At 40.1% G+C, this 15,101-nt stretch overlaps 1 long non-coding RNA gene across 1 annotated transcript in view; it reads right to left on the bottom strand.

Moving 5' to 3' along the window:
* Positions 1-11,378, bottom strand: part of LOC140844854 (uncharacterized) — a 32,745-nt gene extending 21,367 nt beyond the window's left edge. Inside the window, exons 1-3 of the long non-coding RNA XR_012123332.1 lie at positions 11,343-11,378; positions 10,228-10,286; positions 7,669-7,721 (exon numbers count right to left, since the gene is read on the bottom strand). This is a non-coding gene — a long non-coding RNA (uncharacterized lncRNA). The remainder of the gene's footprint in view (positions 1-7,668; positions 7,722-10,227; positions 10,287-11,342) is intronic.
* Positions 11,379-15,101: the final 3,723 nt, after the last annotated feature.

Below are 15,101 nucleotides of genomic sequence, written 5' to 3'. Positions count from 1 at the left end.
TCTTTTTGAATTTACCAAGGCTCTTTTTGTGGCCTAGTATATGATCTATTCTTGAAAATGTTCCATGTGCACTTGGGACACTTGAGAAGAATGTGCATTCTGCTGCTTTTGGGTGTAGAGTTCTGTAGATGTCTATTTAGGTCCATCTGTTCTAATGTGTTGTTCAGTGCCTCTGTCTCTTTACTTATTTTCTGTCTGGTTGATCTGTCCTTTGGAGTGAGTGGAGTGTTGAAATTTCCTAGAATAAATGCATTACATTCTTGTATTTCCCCTTCTAATTCTGTTAATATTTGTTTCACATATGTAGGTGCTCCTGTGTTGGGTGCATAGATATTTATAATGGTTATATCTTCTTATCGGATTGACCCCTTAATCATTTTGTAATGTCCTTTGTCTCTTGTGACTTTCTGTGTTTTGAAATCTGTTTTGTCTGATACAAGTACTGCAACTCCTGCTTTTTTCTCCCTATTAATTGTGTTCTTTTTCCATCCCTTCACTTTTAGTCTGTGGATGTCTTTGGGTTTGAGGTCAGTCTCTTGCAGGCAGCATATAGATGGGTCTTCTTTTTTTATCCATTCAGTGACTCTATGTCTTTTGATCGGCGCATTTAGCGTCCATTTATATTTAGGGTGATTATCTGTAGGTACATACTTGTTGCCTTTACAGGATATTTGTGGTTACCAAATGTTCAAAGTTAACTTCTTTATTATCTAAGAGTCTAACAACTCACTTAATATGCTATTACAAACACAATTTAAAGATTCCTTTTTTCTTCTTTTCCTTCCTCGTCCATTCTTTATATATTAGGTATCATATTCTGTACTCTTTGTCTTTCTCTTCATTGACTTTGGGGATAGTTGATTTAATTTCACATTTGCTTAGTAATGAACTGTTTTACTTTCTTTATTATGGTTTTATTACCTCTGGTGACAGCTAAGCCTTAGGAACACTTCCATCTATATCAGTCCCTCCAAAGTACACTGTAGAGATGGTTTGTGGGAGGTAAATTCTCTCAGCTTTTGCTTATCTGGAAATCATTTAATTCATCCCTCAAATTTAAATGATAATCTTGCTGGATAAAGTATTCTTGGTTCCAGGCCCTTCTGTTTCATTACATTAGATACATCATGCCACTCCCTTCTGGCATGTAAAGTTTCTGCTGAGAAGTATGATGTTAGCCTGAAGGGTTTAGGGTTTTCCTTTGTATGTGATCTTATTTCTCTCTCTGGCTGCTTTTAATAGTCTGTCCTTTTCCTTGATCTTTGCCATTTTAATTATTATATGTCTTGGTGTTGTCTTCCTTGGGTCCCTTGTGTTGGGGGATCTGTGCACCTCCATGGCCTGAGAGACTATCTCCTTCCACAGATTAGGGAAGTTTTCAGCCATTACCTCCTCAAAGACACTTTCTATCCCTTTCTCTCTCTCTTCTTCTTCCAGTATCCCTATAATACGAATACTGTTCCATTTAGATTGGTCACAAAGTTCTCTCAATATTCTTTCATTCTTAGAGATCCTTTTTTCCCATCTGTGCCTCAACTTCTTTGTATTCCTCTTCTCTAATTTCTATTTTATTTATCATCTCCTCCACCGTATCTAATCTGCTTTTAATGCCTTCCATTGTGCTCTTCAACAATTGGCTCTCCTACTGGAAGTCATTCATGAGTTCTTGAATATATTTCTGTACCTTCATGAGCATGTTAATGATTTTTATTTTGAAATCCCTTTCAGGAAGATTCATGAGGTCGATTTCATTTGAATCTTTCTCAGGTGTTATATTCATAATTTTACTTTGAACCAGGTTTCTTTGGTGTTTCATATTTGTATATGGCACCCTCTGGTGCCCAGTAACTCTAGTCTCTGGAGCTGCTAAGTCTCTGAAGCAATGTTAGGGGTGACAGGGGAGCAGTATTGATGCCTGGGGGAGGAAAGAACTGTTTCCTGCTTCCTGGCTGCTATGCCTGCCTCCACTGCCAGAACCAGTGGGCTGAGCAGAGAGGTATAAGCCTCTATGCTTTGTGTTTGTAGTTGTTGTAGATGGGCCTTCCCTCTTGCTGGCCTAATGCCAGGGTTGGGTGTGCCAGTTTGCAAGGCAGGTGGGGCTGGCCAGAAGAAAGGCACAGTAGGCTGTGTATCATGGAGGGGGTCCTTCTAGCTGTGTAGCCAGCCAGGGATCTGGAGCACCTGAAGATCGAGAAAATTCCTAACCTGTTGGGCAGAGCCCACCCAGACAATTTTGTCTACCTGTCTTTTCTCCTGAGCAGTAAGCTCTGTGCAATCCTTGCCCCTTTAGCAGCCTTCTTGATGTTAGGAAGTCTCTCAGACTGCCTGCTTTTCTTTTGCCCCAGAGCAGCCAGATATGGATCCCTGTATTCCACAAATGACTGGAATCTCAGTGTCTCCAGGTATTCCGCCTGTCTTAGCTTTCTAGCCCCCTAATCATGAGAGTACCATGAAAGCACCATGAAATGTAGGTTTGTGCTCCCAGAGCAGATCTCTGGAGTTAGGTGTTCATCAGTTCCAGGCCTCCACTCCCTCTCTGCTCCATTTCTCTTCCTTCCACCAGTGAGCTGGGGTTGGGGAAGGCCTTGGGTCCTGCCGGGCCATGGCTTTGGTAAGTTACCCTGTTTCGTGATGTTTATTCTCTTCTCCAGGTGTATGCATTTTGGTGCAGTCCTCTTTCCTGTTGCTCTTTTAGCATTAGTCATATTAATTATATTTTCATATTATATGCGGTTTTAGGAGGAAGCCTCTGTCTCACCTCTCATGCTGCCATCTTTAATCCAAAGTCCCTTACTTTATCCAGCTATGATTTCATCCATCGGAAGCTCTGGACTTTTCAGATTCAGAGACATCAATTTTTTCAGCTGGAGTCAGCTGCTTTTCCTCTACCTCCCAACAGCTCATCAACCAACTGTCTTGTGGATTTACCTTTTACATAAATCCTCTTTCTCTACCCTTGCTGCATTGCTGTAGTTCAGCTTTTTTGGGGATTCTGGACAGATTTTATAGTTCTCCATGCTCACTCTATAGGCAGAATGATATTTCTGAAATGTTCACCTAACCATGTCATGCTCCTCTTTGTAACTTTCTCCCTCCAGCTTCATGTCTTGTTAGTCCTTGCTATGCCTCCCTGTGCCTGGAATGTATTCCTCTTATGCTCTTGTTTGCTATAGAACTGAGGCATCTTTCAGGGCTCTGTTTTAATATCCTTTTACTCAGTAAGCCTGACTTGAATCTCTAGTCGAATCTAGTCAGATACCTCTGCTGTCAGCTCCCACAGTGCTCTTTACTCACCTTAGAGGAGCACTTGTGACACCTTATTTAAACTGTTTACTTGTTTCCCCTACCTGGATTGTAAGTGCTATAAGGGCTTATGGATATTGCAGTCCCAGGTTCTAAAACAATGTCTGGCACATAGTAGGAAGTGTATAACAATATGTCATACATATGTGTATATAAATACGTTATACACACATACACACACACATATATATATATGAGTGACCAAGACTTGGGAGTCGAGTCATCTGAAGGCATGTTCACTTGCATGTCTGGAAGTTAATGCTGGTTGTCAGCTAGTTCCTCTTTACATGAGCATCTCTGTGTAGATTGGTTTGAGTTTCCACATTGCACAGAAGATGAGTTCCAAGGGCATAAATATGTCATATACACATATTGATGTACTTAATGACATGAATGAATCAATGACAAAAAAACAAAGCAAAAAAAAAGAAAAAACCCAAAACCCACAAAGATCCTTCTCCCATGTAGTAAGTAATGTCTAACTATAGTTAGCAAGCCTGCAGCAGGTAAAAACATATCCTAGAAATATTTCAAAGCTCAGTCATGTATTGGATTCTCTTCAGCACTCTTTTCTTTCCCTGGCTTGGGTTATGCAAAATAATTTTGTCAATTCAGAAACTAAGTTTTCTTTTTTAAGTCTGAAGTTGATTAATTGCTGAGGCTCTATTCTCTGAAATGTTAAGTCTTTAAAATTTTTCAATAGCCTAAGTCATATATATGCTAAATTTGATTTTTTTTGGAGGTGGGGTGATAATTGATAATAATGGGAGGTAATGAAAATAGATTTGCATACCCAAAATTTCTGTGAACATATCATATTGCCAGTATTCAAGAGGCGTACTTATTTTGCAGAACAGGAAAGCTTTCTAAGGAATGAAATGAAATAACTGCTCTTCTGGCTGTACTTTGGAAATCCATATGGACATTAATTTCCATAACTTTAAAGATATACTTTGAAACTGAAGCATTACATATTATTTTTGGGGAGGTCATTAATTTATTTAACATATCAATTAAAAAAATAACCTAATTTGCAGAGGTTGTGGTAATAACTTATAGCAGGTGTAGTAAAATACAACATTATCCAATCACTTTCTTTTGCAGCTCTAAACACTTTTGAATTTATTAAAGACTTATAAGATCAGTTTCTACATAAAGAAAAAACCCCACAAATCCATTCTCACAAAATTCTAACAGAGAATCAGAAAAAGCTCTTCAAAGTTGCCATAGAAATTAATCCCATACCCAGTCACATAATTATGCAAATTATTTCAGGTGCAGAGAATTAACAAAACACTTGGCTGAGAACCTTGTCTGAAAGACCAATATGTAAACCTGCACCCGGAGCAGCCACTGTAGGCTCCATAAATTGTCACCAGCTTTTTTCTTTTGGGTCCTTTCACTCTTCAGTTCTTATCGTTGCAATTCAGATTCAGATATTTTCTGCAGTACAGGTTTCACAATGCATTATGTTTTTTAGGGGAATACTGGAGTGGAACATAAATAAGTCTGTTGTACAAAAGCAATAGCAGCTTGGTGGAGTTCACAGAAACCAGTAGAGCCCAATATGAGTTATAAGCATGCTTGTGTTTAAAGCAAGCACTGACATAAAAGAGGCAGCCAAAGACAAAATGTGCCTCTATTTAGCTCATGAAATATGCCCGGTATCAAGAAAACCACAGATGGTGATTAGATGATCCAGGACTTTCAGGTACCGGCCATATTTTGCTGTTCTGTCCTTTGTACAACAGTTACAAAGAGTTAAGATAATCATATTTATTAATTATGGCATATTATCATCACTATTCTTTGCAGCAGCCCTCTCTTTTTCTTCCCTTTAACTTCCCTTCCACCCTCCCTCTCATAGCCACCGAGAGTGATCTATTTAATATTTGTCCTTGGATATGTAAGCATCTTGAAAAATATAATACTGTTTCTGTGTGAGTTGATGTTGAAAATATACATTAATAAGATTATCCTACACATCTCAATCAGCTTCTTGCCTTTTTCATCAAAGACTGGGTTTATAGCTCTGTCTATGTTGCTGTACATAGTTCTGGTTCATTGTTTCTGACGGTAGTCAGAAATGGACTATGTCTCCCCTGCATTTTAATTCTCTATTTCCACCATGATGAATTTGCAAAGCCTCTAACTCTTTACCACCATAAGCAACACTGTGATGGACATGCACCTTGTTGATGACCTAGGGAAAGTGAGATGGACTGATTGGTTATTTGATATACACATCCTTAATTTTACCAGATTGTTTTCCAAAATGCTGCATGAGTTTATTCCCAACTTTCAGCAGTTAATGAGTGGTGCTTTACCTCACATCCTCACCAACACTTGGTATTTTATGATTTTCTAAATTATGGCATTATTATTTTATGATTTGTTTTCATTTTTCCAATTATTTGTGATTTTGGATATTTTCATACAATTGTTAGCTGTTTGGGCCTCCCTTCTGTCAACTTATTTATATTTTTATACAGGAAAATCTTATATTTTTGTTGCTGCTTTGCTAGGATTCTTTGAATATTTTAGTTCTGCACTGCTCGATAAGGTAGCCACTAAACCACATGTGGGCATTTAAATTTAAATTTAAATTAATTAAAATACACAAATCAAAGACTCAGTTCTCAGCTACATTAACCCCATTTCAAGTTTTCATGTGGGTAGTGGCTACCCTATTAGAGAGCACAGGTAAAGAACATTGCCCATCATTACAGAAAGTCCTATTGAACAGCAGCACTGTTAAATTGTAATCTCTTGTCAACTTTCAACATTATAAATTTCTTCTCCAAAAGGCCAATTGACTATGAATCTTACCTATTGTGCCCTTCACTGAATAAAAGTCCTTCACATTCATGTAGTCATATGTATTTTTTTACACTCTTATGGAATCTTAAGAAGTCTTCCCCCACTTTTACAAATTTTTCTATTCACTTTATAGCTTTACCTTTCACACATAGGGTCTTTTATCCATTTGGAAATCACCTTTATATATGAGGTGATGTAAAGTTCCAATTTTATTTTTCTCTGTGCAATGGGCCAGTTTTCCCAATACCATCTCTTAAACAATCCATCCCTTTCCTACTGATTTGTGGGGCCACCTCTAACAAGTTCCCATACACATGGGGTCTATTTGGAGCATTCTATTCTGTTATTCTATCCTATTCTATTCCAGCACAGCCCAGCCTGGCCCATCTCATACTATTGTGTTCTGTTCCATGGTCAACTGGTTTGACTTGTGCCAGAAGTACTCCGATGGTTTGCTTGGTTGTTTGTTTATTATTAGAAGAATAAGTCCTCCCTTAAAGCAGACCCCTAATTACCTAGTCAATATCCATTCTCCTTCTCTTTTTTATAAACTGAACTCCAGTTTTCATTAGCACAGCAATATTCCTAGCCAAAAATATTCATATTCACAGCCTCTCTTGCAGCAAGGGTTGACCACATGATACAGTTATGAATGATGAGATGGAGGCAAAACTCTCAAAGGACAGTTTCTTTTCCTAAGTAAAAAAAATTATTATAAGAAAACCATTCATCTCCTTCCCTTTTTCTTGCCTCGACTGTAGATACAAGGCCCAGAGGTAGAATCCTCTGAGGTGCAAGCATAGGGACAAAGGTCTACAAATTAAGAATGACAGGAAAGGAAAACTGAAACAGCCTGGGTCGTGAAGAGCACTCGTCAGCTGTCAATATCAACCCTAGACAGCCTCTGGGCTTGATGTGTGGTCAAATCATCCAACATGTAAGCTCCTATGGTAGGTTTTTCTGATATTTGTATATGAAAATATTTTCTATTGGTCTATTGGTACAGACTTGCTTCCTCCTTTTTTTTTTTTTTTTTTACAAAATTTGCTTAACTTAGACTTTGTTTTTTCATATGAACCTTAAAATAAGTTTTCAAGTTCCTTAAAAACCTTCTCTGGAATTTTGATTGAATTGCATTATACTTATAGATTAATATGGGGAGATGTAGAATCTTTATAATATTGCCGTTCCAATCACCAAAATGGTATATCTCTCCATTTATTTGGGCCCCTTTTATGAAAGAGTTTTAACTGGTTTTAATATATTTTCCTAGTAAAAGTCCTGTGCGTTCTCTGTTGGGTTATTTTGTGACTGACCAGAACACCAGCTTATTGCATTTGGCCAGTCCTAAGATGTACTGCGTTTTGTTTTGCTTTACTTTGAACATCTTTGCCATCTGGATTCATCTTTGGATTGGTGATGCCTAACAGCCATAATTGGCAATTCCCCCCTCTACCTTGCCCCCATAGTGGTACATAAAATTGATCTATAGAGAGTTTCTTATTCCTAGAAATATAGCATATATTTTTATTTAATATTTTTTACTTGTTGCTTCTCTTTCCATTGGTTTCACTTGTCCACTCCTTTGGAACTCTCAACTGTTCAAAATCAAAATTTACCACCGTTAGGAAATAATCATTAACTTTCCAAATTATTACATGCACTCTTTATTCTAATAATTGATGATACTAAGGGCATTTATACATTTTTGGTAAATAAAGTTAATCTATTTTCTTGTTTTGCTTGTAGTTTTTTTAATGAAAAGTTTCCTAAAAAGTGCAACAGATAATATAACAAACTTTCATAAGCCAGCCTCCCACATGAACAAATGCTGACTTTTTTTATTTGGTTCAATTCAATTTCATCTTTCCTTTATAATTATAAAATTTCTATTTTTTTTACTGATTTAATTTATTTTATTTAATCAGTAACATAATTATTATTACAGACAAAGGTAAAGTTCCCTGTTTTCCCCTTTCTATGCTCATTTCTCACCCTCCTCTGAGAGAGCCACTCTCTTGAAGTTGGAGTGTAGCCAATCCACACTTGGTCTACTTTTATTATACATGACTGGATTCACAAGTAACATAGGATATTGTGTTGTGGATTTAAAATTTTTACCTATCTCACATCCATGGTACATGGGATTTCTGTAAAATTTTCATTCAGTATTATTTCTAAGTTCCTCCTGTGTTTGTGCATAGAGATATAATCTATTTCAATAGATGGAAATACTTTTTTGGGTAGTATTTCCTTTTGTAAATTTCTTTACTGAGAGACACTTGGGTTTTTTCCATTAATTCATTATTATAGTCAGCACTGTGATGAACTTTGAACATATTTCCTTGTTCATGTTCAGGTATAAAGAATTCCTTAACCACATTTATTTCTTCAATAAAGGCAATCTGTTCTTTAAAAGAAAAAAATAGATAAGTTCTCTTACTCTTTTCAAAAAGAAAATATAATTGACAAAAGCTCTAAGGATATCTTTCCCCTCTTTGTAAGAACTAACTACAGTCCGTTAGTGCATTATAATGAAAAGATGGTCATTGTAGTTACAGTCCATGGAAGGTCTTATCAGAATGTCAGCTTTCTTTATTCCACTGGAAATTTTCTTTTTTAAAACTTCCTTTGTGCTTTTCCTCCCCGCAAAAGCAAGTACAACCTAATCATTTTCCATAGGATTCCTTTGGCAAACAGACTTGCAAAACTGTTGCATTAGAAATACTGAAACTCCCATTATGTACTTAAGTCTATAATATCACTGCATTGTTCAATATGTAAATCTAGTATGTACTTGAGCATTTACATTACACCCACTTCTGTAGCAACAGGGTAGATTTATAAAATTGTACGTGAGTTTCATTGTAATCATTTTAAGAACTTGAAAATAGACCTGGCACTGTTTTCTATGAAAAGCAACTTTTTACATAACTTTATGAAAATGGTTGGTGTTTCAAATTATTTCTTGGTCCCACCTTGACCAGCTGCAGAGTAGCTTCCTGTCATCAACAGTTAAGCACCTGTTATGGAGCACACTTTCTAATGAGTGGGTCCCTGCCGCTGTGCTGGGACATACTACTGCTGGATCTCCACACAGATCATGCATTCTGCCAACTTCCCTTCATTGGCTGTTGTTTCAGTGTCTACCAAACTTCCAGGTGACCCCACACTCAGTACACCATAACCCCCTTAGAATGTACTCTTTTCTCAAAAATGAATAAAGGTTGGGACTTTTTGTTCTAGGAAATTCTTTATGATTCTTAGGCAACTTTGAAATGGTATCAATCAATATTTTTGGTTTGTCCCCATTCACCTCTCTAACTTTACATTTTTAAATTTAATCAGGTGAATATAATTTAATTGATTTTAAGTAAATACATAAGTTGGTACTTTTCATTATGATCTGTCCCCTTTTCTATTTCTACATCAAAAGTCTGCATTTATCCTTTAAAAATGGTTTAAAAGAAAAGGCTGATAAAATCAACATTAGGGTAAAGAAAAGAATTTATTAATATTTGGATTTTCATAATTGTTAACTGCATATTTGTTAAGTGTTCATTGTTAACGGTCATGCAGGGAATTGGTTGCCAATCAACAATCCCAACCATGGATCCCAAGAAAGAAACATCATGGACTTCTGGCATGGTCATGCATGACATTTTTGTTAAAAAGTGAATTCATGAAGAAAATAGTACTTCATAATCATGTATGGATTGCCTTGGGTGATGTCAACCATTACTGCAAACCAAAAATAAAACGCATAATAAAGCAAATAAAAACCAACCTTTAATTGCCATTTTACGTTTTTGCTCAGACATTTCCAAAGACAGATAATTCTCCCTCCTGTGATGTCAGTAGGAGAAAAAACTCTTTCTAAAAATTATTAATTTAGTCCAGGAGAAATATTAACAGGCAAATTATATTATTTCTTTGGTAAAATTAATCATACAGGCAATCTGTGTAATGGTTTTTATGTACAGAAGAACTCATAGCATGAAACTAGAAAATATTCCTGCTAAAATCTTATTAATAAAAGTTTGAGTGACAATTTGAATTTTAGCTGTAATTTATCTATAATACTGTATTTCTCTTTTCAATTACCTGTTGTCCATTACAGTTATCTTCTGTAGTCATTCATTTATAAATTGAAAAGTCATTATCTGAGGGCAGAGGAAATAATTTCAAGTTCTTAAATTCAATCCATGTGCCTTCATTTTTCTCCTCTTCCTCTCCCCACTCCCAGACTGCACCCTCTGCCCCAGCCCTGAGGTGACCTGGTACAAAACCCAGAAGAGGAGCATCTGAGTCTCTCTCTCCTAGTTAGTTAGGTGGAAATGTAGAGAGAATGGTTCAGTTGGCATCAGGAGAAGAAGTTAGAAGAAATATAGAGAAGGGGCTATGAAAGACCATGTGTACACATTGGAGTTAGGACTAGGTGAAAAACACCTACCAACAGAGGGTGAGGTAGTCCCTGGCTGCAGCAAGAGCAAGAACAGCAGACATAGCTGGTCCCCTTGTTTAAAATGAGTCACTGGTTCCCACTAGAGAGGGGCCAGGGCCAGCTCCATGAACATGTGACGATGAACCCAGCCCAGTGCTTGATTTAATGTTCAGCTGTCACTGTCTTGAAATTTTTATTAATCTTATCTTTGATATAGCTGTAATATGCATGTCTGTCACTCCTTACAGCCCCATTTATAAACAGTGTTCATGATGCCCCATGAGCAGAGAATTCTAGTGGACCCATGATACACAGGGGTGCAGAGACTCAAGGGGACCACAAGGGAAGGTGGTATGCCTGAGCCCAGTAAGCAGGACTCTCACAGCTCCACCAGAGTGCATCACACCAGAGGCAGGGCCCGTTTTGAAAACACAAAGCATAAGACGTTGTAAGTCTGGGGAGAGGAAGTCCTGGGGCAAAATATCTCTGAAAACCAAAATCAGTCAAAGGGAGAAATAAAGCTTAAAACCCGTTTATTGTTTACAAACTACAGTCCAGTGCTGTCTCACCCCCTTGCTCCAGAAGAAGCAAGCAAGCGAGCCCCTCCCCTTAACCTCTCAGGTTCAGACATGCCCTCAGTTGCCTAGGTAATTACCCATCCACATCGAGATGAACTCCTCTCCAGCCCTGATGATATGCAAATGAACCAAAGCCAGGTGAGATTTTCTGGAAATGTTACTATTTTATCCACAGGCCACCCCTCCAGAAATCTCACCTTCCAATGTACTCATTCCCCTTCTGCCACAATAGTCCCTGGGTGAGAACACTGGTGCATTGTGACCAGACTAATGACATAACAATAGCAACAGCAATAAAATCATGACAATCCTCAAGCCAGAGGATTCAGCTAGGTACAAAGTCTTACTGAGATTAAATCCACAGCTCCTCCATTCCATAGGCAGGCAGCAGCTGAGGGCTCAGAGCAATCACCATGTAGCAACTGCAGCCAGGGGGTGCCTTCAGGCCACAAGGACTGTAGGAGAAAATAACCTTAAGGGTGATAAGATACATGTTTTAATGACACCAGCATAGGCAAATCTTGTCCATCAGGTAGGATACATGCAAGTGAATGGTCCTGTGATAGGACAGTGGCAGGAATGGGATCTCATACTGGTGTAGTATACAAGACCTTCACCCCCTACCTGTGGGAGTTACAGATGGGTCAATATATAAGGTTTAGGAGGTACATGCACAGGCCATAAAGATAAAACAAAACTTCCCCGCAAGATGCTCTTACCTCCTGGATGTTTTGGGTACACTACCGTGACCTTTGGGGGCCATTCAGCTGTTATCCCACGAATACACAGGAGGCCAGCTTCCAGGCCTTTCCTTTCCCCCAAGGTGTTGGAAGGGCCAGCCATTGCTGGACCATGTGTCAAAATGTCCAGGGCCAGGTCCATTCAACATTGTTGCCAGGACTTAATGCAGCAGGGGCTGGCAGCAGGATGTTGCTCTGCTGGCCGTATCCAGGCTTCAATATCTCTTCTTTGGTTTGTACGTACAATTGTATAGGACAGGCAGCAAGGTGTGTGAGCATATCCACAGGGCTCATAGCTCCTTTATGTGGCTTCTCAGTCAAATGCCACAGCACCGTCCATAGGCAAACTGACCAACCCCATAGACTATTGGGTTAAGTCTAACCCCAACCAGAACCATCTTCTGTTACATGAACATCTAGCTCACAGGGCCTTGATGAGTCCATTACATGCAAGGCCTATACAGCCTTGACTGCCCGCTTGGCAGCAGTAAAAGCCAGATTTCAGCAAACCATTGTTCCTCTCTATCATGTCTGCCCCAGTAGGATTATATGGTACATGAAATTTTTGCTTTATTCCTAATTGCTGCACCCACTGTTGTAATGCATGTCTAGTAAAGTGGGTGCCTTGATTGCTCTCAATCACCTGAGGCAGGCCATAGGCTACAAAGAGATGCTCCAGACCCTTCATGGTGGTTTGCTGACCTGCATGAAGTGCAGGAAAAGCAACCAGTAGTCCAGTGTCTGTGTCCACACAAGTCATGGCATACCGATATCCTACTGATACGGGCAGAGGCCCAATATAGTCTATTTGTCACCTGACAAGGGGTATTGGCTCCCTTATTATTGTCCCATGTTGCTGTGGGACTTGATGTAAGTTCAGAGATACAAGGCACTCCTTCCAGGCTCTGCTGACTTCTTCAAAGGTCAATGGCAAGCCCCACCAACAGGCTGCAGCCCACATTGTCTTTTACCCCGTGTGCAACAAATACTGGTGTAGCCATTGGGCCACATCAGAGGCAGGCTTTCCTTCTAGCCAGTGCACCTGGGCCACTGTGCTTCATCATTCCCTGGGGATGCCAAAGGCAAATGCCCTGTCACATGATATACAGTAAAAGTCATAGTCTCACCAGAGGCCCATAGGTCTTGCCACAGCTCTTGCCCCAAAGGGCCAGTGACCAACCATCCACTTATCATGACACCATGTGTGTAGCCACAGGGTCAAACCCCAATAGATGGCCCAGCTATGGGGGAAGGCTCCTGGGTGATCACAAGCCACACTGCCCACAGTTCAGCCCACTGGCTGCTCTTCCCCTCTCCATCCTCCATCTGCATTGTCTCAGTCTTAGGATGGAAAGCCACAGCCCTCCATTTTGGGGGATGCCCATGACTGGAGCCATCTGTGTACCAAGCATCTTCAGGTATAGGGGCTTTTCCCTCCTGATAAGGAGTCTCAGGTACCAAGAACTGAAAAGCAAGTTCTTCCTGCTTTCCACTGAAATAGGTCACTGGCCCCAGTAAGTGCTGGGAGTTCTCAATTTAAGAGGCTGGTAGAGAGGGTACTGCACTGCTGTAAATATGCACCCCATTTGGCCAGTGCAGGCATCTGTGCCACACCACTCTATGGCCTTTGGGTCCAGTCTCGCACTCACCCCATGATGAGATAGGTGGCTATTACCTTGGTCAGAGCTATTCCACCAATGGGCTCCATAGCCAGAAGGCATGGTACACAGCAGCCAGTTGCTTCTCTATCAAGGTGTACTGGACCTCTGCTCTTTTCCATAGTTGTGACCAGAATCCAATAGGTTGGCATGTCCATTCAAACCACTGCCAAAGACCCCAACCAGAACCATCTTCTGTTACATGAACATCTAGCTCACAGGGCCTTGATGAGTCCGTTACATGCAAGGCCTATACAGCCTTGACTGCCCGCTTGGCAGCAGTAAAAGCAGCTGCATGTCTCATCCCAGTCCCACCTGATGCCCTTTTGTACCAACCAGTATAAGGGCTTCAGAATTTGTGCCAAGTGCAGGATAAACACTCTCCAGTAGTCCAAAAGACCTAAAATCTCTTGTAATACTGCTACAGTGGTAGGGGTGGGGAAAGTCTGGACGTTTCTATAACTGCTTCAGGAACAACTTTCGTTTTACCCAACTGACAACCCCCAAGAATTTCACAGACAAACCAGGTCCCTGAAACTTGGTGCTATTCATAGCCCATCCTTTTTCCTGTAGATGTTGCAACAGTCTAGGAACTGCCCTTTCTAAATCTGAAAGAGAATCAGACATGAGCATAATATCATAAATACAGTGATGCAGCTGCACTGTTTGCAGTTTCTTCCATGTGGCCAAGTCCTGGGCTACAAGTCCATGAAAGATGGTGGGACTGTGGAGGTATCGCTGTGGAAGGACAGTGAATGTTCATGGCTGGCCTTCCCATGTGAAGGCAAACTGTTCCTGGCTTTCCTGTGCTATGTCAATAGAGAAGAAAGCATTACCAACGTCTACTACACAATGATATGTTTCTAGCTCATGGTTGAGGGTGTCCAGAATGTCTGCGATAGAGGGGACAGCAGCATGCAAAGGGGGTGTGACTTTGTTCAATTCCCTGTAGTTCACAGTCATATGCCAGGAGCCGTCTGGTTTTCTCACTGGCCACACTGGGGAATTAAAAGGACTATGAGTGGGCTTTATGATATCCACCCTCTCAACTCCTGTAGAGTTTCTCCAATTTCCTTGTGCACCCCCCCAGCCAATTTATACTGCTTAGTATTTGTCACCTGCCAAGTTAAAGGAAGAGCTACAGGTGGGTGCTTAGCATGTCCCCTCAAAACTGCCTTTACCACACATACCCTCAGTCTGAACTCACCTGCAGTGGTCTGTAAATCACAGGCCCTGCATGATATCTATCTTCCAAATATATTCAGAGATGGGAGAAATGTACACAGTATACACCTTTGGGGGTACACACCCTATCTCCAATGGGATTTGGGCTTTCTTCACTCTATTTGCCTTACCCCCATAACCATCTATCACAGCAGGGGTCCCAGAAAACACTCAGAGTTGCCATAAATCAGAGAACACTCAGCTCCTGTGTCCACCAGCGCCCGGACACATTGTACATTCACAGGGGACCAATGAATTGCTAATTCTACATGTGGCCTCTGGTTCCTACCATGTCCCCCAAGGTGGGAACTTTGACACCCCCTCAGTCGAACTG

This window comes from Manis javanica, chromosome 12 (assembly GCF_040802235.1).
Source record: "Manis javanica isolate MJ-LG chromosome 12, MJ_LKY, whole genome shotgun sequence".
NCBI lineage: Eukaryota > Metazoa > Chordata > Mammalia > Pholidota > Manidae > Manis > Manis javanica.
This window is presented reverse-complemented; position numbering and strand designations above follow the sequence as displayed.